The sequence below is a fragment of the Procambarus clarkii genome, chromosome 30 (genome assembly GCF_040958095.1).
Source record: "Procambarus clarkii isolate CNS0578487 chromosome 30, FALCON_Pclarkii_2.0, whole genome shotgun sequence".
In the NCBI taxonomy this organism is placed as follows: Eukaryota; Metazoa; Arthropoda; class Malacostraca; order Decapoda; family Cambaridae; genus Procambarus; species Procambarus clarkii.
This window is the reverse complement of record NC_091179.1, coordinates 1347519-1354514: the sequence shown is the minus strand read 5'-3', so window position 1 is coordinate 1354514 and position 6996 is coordinate 1347519.

Here is a 6996-nt window from a genome sequence, read left to right as displayed (position 1 = left end):
TTAATTGACGATTGCTTTCTTACGCAACACATTAAGGAACCAACACGGGAAAATAATATTTTAGATTTAGTGTTAACTAACAGGGAAACGCAAATTAATGACATCGAAATAGGGAGTGAGCTAGGGAGCAGTGATCACAAAGAAATCAGATTTAGCATAGAATGGAATAGACCAGTAGGAGAAAATTCTGTTAAAGTGCCAGATTTTCGAAAAGCTGATTTTAATAGCCTAAGAAATTTTTTGGGTCAAATTGATTGGAAAGGCTTGGGTATGGGGTGTGGGCCGGTCTTGGAGCGAGACATGAACCCAGCGATAGGTGACTTAAATGGGGATTTCGATGTGGATTCAATATATAACTTATTTAAGAATATTCTAAACAAAGCACAGGAACGTAGTATACCATACAAATTGAATAGATCGTATACTAATGACCCAAAGTGGATAACAAAGAATTTGAAGAACCTTATAGGTAAAAAGAGAGCTTGGTACAAAAGGATTAAAAATGGGGAGGTCACTTTAGAACAGGAATTCGTACAACTGGTTAGAAATGTTAAAAAAGAGATAAGGAAAGCAAAAAGAAACTATGAAGTTCGCATAGCAGGGCAAGCAAAGACAAATCCTAAAGGGTTTTTTCAGTTATATCGTACTAAGACTAGGGAAAGGATAGGTCCATTAAAAACTGAGACAGGTCAAATAACAGATAGTGATGAAGAGATGAGTAGTATTTTTAATAAATATTTTGTATCTGTATTTACTAAAGAGGAACTTAACAATATGCCTTCAGCCGAACAAGTCTATGTGGGTGGGGACGAGGACAGGTTGACGAGTTTAGCAGTTACCAGGGAGGATGTTCTTAAACAAATAGTAAAACTCAAACCAAACAAATCCCCAGGGCCGGATGAAGTGTTTGCTAGGGTGCTTAAAGAATGCAAAGAGGAGCTTTGTGACCCACTGTCAACCATATTTAATAAATCAATAGAGTCAGGCAGAGTGCCAGAGTTTTGGAAAGTTGCTAATGTGATACCAGTTTTTAAGAAAGGAGATAGATCACTTGCGTCTAACTATCGACCAATTAGCCTAACGTCTATTGTGGGAAAGTTACTCGAATCTATAATAGCAAATAAAATTCGTCTTCATCTTGAAAAACATAAATTAATAATTGAGTCGCAACATGGTTTTATAAATGGCCGTTCATGTTTAACAAATTTGTTATCTTTTTATTCTAGCATTGTTGAGGCAGTTGATAGTGGTAAGGATTGCGATGTTGTATACCTTGACTTTAGCAAAGCTTTTGATACAGTGCCACATGAAAGACTGATTAAAAAAATAGAGTCTCATGGTATTGCGGGTGCTATATTAAGCTGGATTAGGGCATGGCTATACCAAAGGAAACAGAGAGTTAGTATAAACTCTAAATTTAAAACAAAAGGATCAATGCATAAATGTTCGTAATAAGGCAAATCGGACACTTGGATTTATTAATCGCAGCGTTAGTAACAAGACACCTGGTGTGGTTCTCAAGCTATATCTTGCTCTAGTTAGGCCCCATTTAGATTATGCAGTTCAGTTTTGGTCGCCATATTATAGAATGGACATAAATTCACTTGAACGTGTCCAGCGTAGGATGACTAAGTTAATTCCCCAAATTAGAAATCTTTCATATGAAGAAAGATTAACAAAGCTTAAGTTGCATTCACTGGAAAGGCGAAGAGTTAGGGGTGACATGATAGAGGTTTACAAGTGGATGAATGGACATAACCGGGGGGATATTAATAGGGTATTAAAAGTATCAACACAGGACAGAACACGAAACAATGGATATAAATTGGATAAGTTTAGATTTAGGAAAGACTTGGGTAAATACTGGTTCAGTAACAGGGTTGTTGATTTGTGGAACCAATTGCCGCGTAACATTGTGGAGGTGGGGTCCCTCGATTGTTTCAAGCACGGGTTGGACAAGTATATGAGTGGGATTGGGTGGTTATAGAATAGGAGCTGCCTCGTATGGGCCAATAGGCCTTCTGCAGTTACCTTTGTTCTTATGTTCTTATGTTCTTATGTAGTATAAATGGAATCAAGTCAGAGTGGGAAAATGTTGTAAGTGGAGTGCCTCAAGGCTCTGTCCTGGGACCTCTGTTGTTTATAATATATATAAATGATTTAGATTCAGGTTTGAGTAGCAACATTTGCAAATTTGCCGATGATACGAAAATCGGTAGGGAAATTAATTCGGAGGAGGACTCACTATCACTTCAAGTTGATCTAGATAGGGTTTTGAAATGGTCAAAGGATTGGCAGATGCAGTTTAATGCTGATAAATGTAAAGTTCTGAGGTTAGGTAATGATGATAGAGTTACAAGATACGAGCTAGATGGTGTTGTGATTGCGAAGTCGGATTGCGAAAGGGATCTGGGAGTTATGATTAGTAAGAATTTAAAACAAAAGGATCAATGCATAAATGTTCGTAATAAGGCAAATCGGACACTTGGATTTATTAATCGCAGCGTTAGTAACAAGACACCTGGTGTGGTTCTCAAGCTATATCTTGCTCTAGTTAGGCCCCATTTAGATTATGCAGTTCAGTTTTGGTCGCCATATTATAGAATGGATATAAATTCACTTGAACGTGTCCAGCGTAGGATGACTAAGTTAATTCCCCAAATTAGAAATCTTTCATATGAAGAAAGATTAACAAAGCTTAAGTTAGCTTAAGACTCTCTGCGGGAGGAGGTGCGTCAGCTTAAAAAACAACGAGAAGTAACGAAGGAGGAGACCAGCAGTAAAGGGACCTCGTCTTGGAGAGTTGCGAAAGACAGGGGCCTTAAGAAGACTTTGATAAAGCCGCCTTCAAACGTCATAGCAACTTCAAATTCATTTGACGTTTTGGAGGACGAGTGCTGTGGAGAGACTGTGGATCGCGCAAAAGGGAAAGCAACGAAGAGAAAGGAAGCGCAGGCCCCTCAGAAAGTAAAGGAAGTACCTAAGCAAACATTAGTTGTGGGAGATTCCCAGATAAGGTATTTGGATAGAACGTTTTGTGCTAGAGATAGGGGGAACAGGTTAAGGGTTTGCTATCCCGGAGCTGGCATTGGTGATATTATAAACAACATGAATGATATTATGGCTGGTAATGGGAACAATCCCATTATTTGCATTAGCGTGGGAGGAAATGATGTTGGTCGAGTCAGGAGTGAGGAACTGATTCAGAGGTATAAAACAGCCATAGAGTTAGTTAGGAGCAAGGGAGGAATCCCGATCATATGTGGCATTCTTCCAAGAAAGGGAGTGGGAAATGAATGGATATCGAGGGCACTTGGTGTCAATTGCCGGCTGGAAAGATATTGCAAATCAAATGCAATATCTTTCATAGACAACTGGGAACACTTCTATGGAAGAAATGAAATGTATGGTCGTGATGGGGTGCATCTATCGAGAGCTGGGGTTGTTGCTGTTGCGAACTCGCTAGAAGAAGTGGTTAGAGGTGTTTGTTTGGGTTTAAACTGTTAGTAGATAGAGGTATGGGAATTGATTTGGAGGAAGGAGGTAATAAAAGTATGTGTTTGTGGGAGAAAGGAATTGGCAAAACGATCAGGGAAAGAGAAGGTCCGCAAAATAACAATTCACTTAGGGTATATTACACTAACAGTAGAAGTCTAAGAAATAAAATTAACGAATTAAATGCTCTTGTCTGCACAGAAAAAATAGATATTATTGCACTTACCGAAACGTGGATGAATGTAGAAAATAGAGAACTATTAGCTGAATATCAAATATATGGATTTAAACTATTTCACACAGATAGATATATTAGACGAGGAGGTGGAGTAGCCATATATGTTAGGGATAATTTGAAATGTAGTCTCAAAGAAGGAATCAAAACAGAGCCACACACAGAAACTATTTGGATTGAATTAAACGAAAAAGCTAATAATATTATAATAGGAGTAATATATAGGCCACCAAATTTAGACAGAATGGAAGCAAAGCATCTATGGGATGAAATATCTAGAGCATCTAGATCTAACAGTATTTATGTCATGGGTGACTTTAATTTTAGCGGAATAAACTGGTTGAACAAAACAGGGAATAGTGAAGCAGAAGATTTTCTAGAATTAATTGACGATTGCTTTCTTACGCAACACATTAAGGAACCAACACGGGAAAATAATATTTTAGATTTAGTGTTAACTAACAGGGAAACGCAAATTAATGACATCGAAATAGGGAGTGAGCTAGGGAGCAGTGATCACAAAGAAATCAGATTTAGCATAGAATGGAATAGACCAGTAGGAGAAAATTCTGTTAAAGTGCCAGATTTTCGAAAAGCTGATTTTAATAGCCTAAGAAATTTTTTGGGTCAAATTGATTGGAAAGGCTTGGGTATGGGGTGTGGGCCGGTCTTGGAGCGAGACATGAACCCAGCGATAGGTGACTTAAATGGGGATTTCGATGTGGATTCAATATATAACTTATTTAAGAATATTCTAAACAAAGCACAGGAACGTAGTATACCATACAAATTGAATAGATCGTATACTAATGACCCAAAGTGGATAACAAAGAATTTGAAGAACCTTATAGGTAAAAAGAGAGCTTGGTACAAAAGGATTAAAAATGGGGAGGTCACTTTAGAACAGGAATTCGTACAACTGGTTAGAAATGTTAAAAAAGAGATAAGGAAAGCAAAAAGAAACTATGAAGTTCGCATAGCAGGGCAAGCAAAGACAAATCCTAAAGGGTTTTTTCAGTTATATCGTACTAAGACTAGGGAAAGGATAGGTCCATTAAAAACTGAGACAGGTCAAATAACAGATAGTGATGAAGAGATGAGTAGTATTTTTAATAAATATTTTGTATCTGTATTTACTAAAGAGGAACTTAACAATATGCCTTCAGCCGAACAAGTCTATGTGGGTGGGGACGAGGACAGGTTGACGAGTTTAGCAGTTACCAGGGAGGATGTTCTTAAACAAATAGTAAAACTCAAACCAAACAAATCCCCAGGGCCGGATGAAGTGTTTGCTAGGGTGCTTAAAGAATGCAAAGAGGAGCTTTGTGACCCACTGTCAACCATATTTAATAAATCAATAGAGTCAGGCAGAGTGCCAGAGTTTTGGAAAGTTGCTAATGTGATACCAGTTTTTAAGAAAGGAGATAGATCACTTGCGTCTAACTATCGACCAATTAGCCTAACGTCTATTGTGGGAAAGTTACTCGAATCTATAATAGCAAATAAAATTCGTCTTCATCTTGAAAAACATAAATTAATAATTGAGTCGCAACATGGTTTTATAAATGGCCGTTCATGTTTAACAAATTTGTTATCTTTTTATTCTAGCATTGTTGAGGCAGTTGATAGTGGTAAGGATTGCGATGTTGTATACCTTGACTTTAGCAAAGCTTTTGATACAGTGCCACATGAAAGACTGATTAAAAAAATAGAGTCTCATGGTATTGGGGGTGCTATATTAAGCTGGATTAGGGCATGGCTATACCAAAGGAAACAGAGAGTTAGTATAAATGGAATCAAGTCAGAGTGGGAAAATGTTGTAAGTGGAGTGCCTCAAGGCTCTGTCCTGGGACCTCTGTTGTTTATAATATATATAAATGATTTAGATTCAGGTTTGAGTAGCAACATTTGCAAATTTGCCGATGATACGAAAATCGGTAGGGAAATTAATTCGGAGGAGGACTCACTATCACTTCAAGTTGATCTAGATAGGGTTTTGAAATGGTCAAAGGATTGGCAGATGCAGTTTAATGCTGATAAATGTAAAGTTCTGAGGTTAGGTAATGATGATAGAGTTACAAGATACGAGCTAGATGGTGTTGTGATTGCGAAGTCGGATTGCGAAAGGGATCTGGGAGTTATGATTAGTAAGAATTTAAAACAAAAGGATCAATGCATAAATGTTCGTAATAAGGCAAATCGGACACTTGGATTTATTAATCGCAGCGTTAGTAACAAGACACCTGGTGTGGTTCTCAAGCTATATCTTGCTCTAGTTAGGCCCCATTTAGATTATGCAGTTCAGTTTTGGTCGCCATATTATAGAATGGATATAAATTCACTTGAACGTGTCCAGCGTAGGATGACTAAGTTAATTCCCCAAATTAGAAATCTTTCATATGAAGAAAGATTAACAAAGCTTAAGTTGCATTCACTGGAAAGGCGAAGAGTTAGGGGTGACATGATAGAGGTTTACAAGTGGATGAATGGACATAACCGGGGGGATATTAATAGGGTATTAAAAGTATCAACACAGGACAGAACACGAAACAATGGATATAAATTGGATAAGTTTAGATTTAGGAAAGACTTGGGTAAATACTGGTTCAGTAACAGGGTTGTTGATTTGTGGAACCAATTGCCGCGTAACATTGTGGAGGTGGGGTCCCTCGATTGTTTCAAGCACGGGTTGGACAAGTATATGAGTGGGATTGGGTGGTTATAGAATAGGAGCTGCCTCGTATGGGCCAATAGGCCTTCTGCAGTTACCTTTGTTCTTATGTTCTTATGTTCTTCTTAAGTTGCATTCACTGGAAAGGCGAAGAGTTAGGGGTGACATGATAGAGGTTTACAAGTGGATGAATGGACATAACCGGGGGGATATTAATAGGGTATTAAAAGTATCAACACAGGACAGAACACGAAACAATGGATATAAATTGGATAAGTTTAGATTTAGGAAAGACTTGGGTAAATACTGGTTCAGTAACAGGGTTGTTGATTTGTGGAACCAATTGCCGCGTAACATTGTGGAGGTGGGGTCCCTCGATTGTTTCAAGCACGGGTTGGACAAGTATATGAGTGGGATTGGGTGGTTATAGAATAGGAGCTGCCTCGTATGGGCCAATAGGCCTTCTGCAGTTACCTTTGTTCTTATGTTCTTATGTTCTAGATTCAGGTTTGAGTAGCAACATTTGCAAATTTGCCGATGATACGAAAATCGGTAGGGAAATTAATTCGGAGGAGGACTCACTATCACTTCAAGT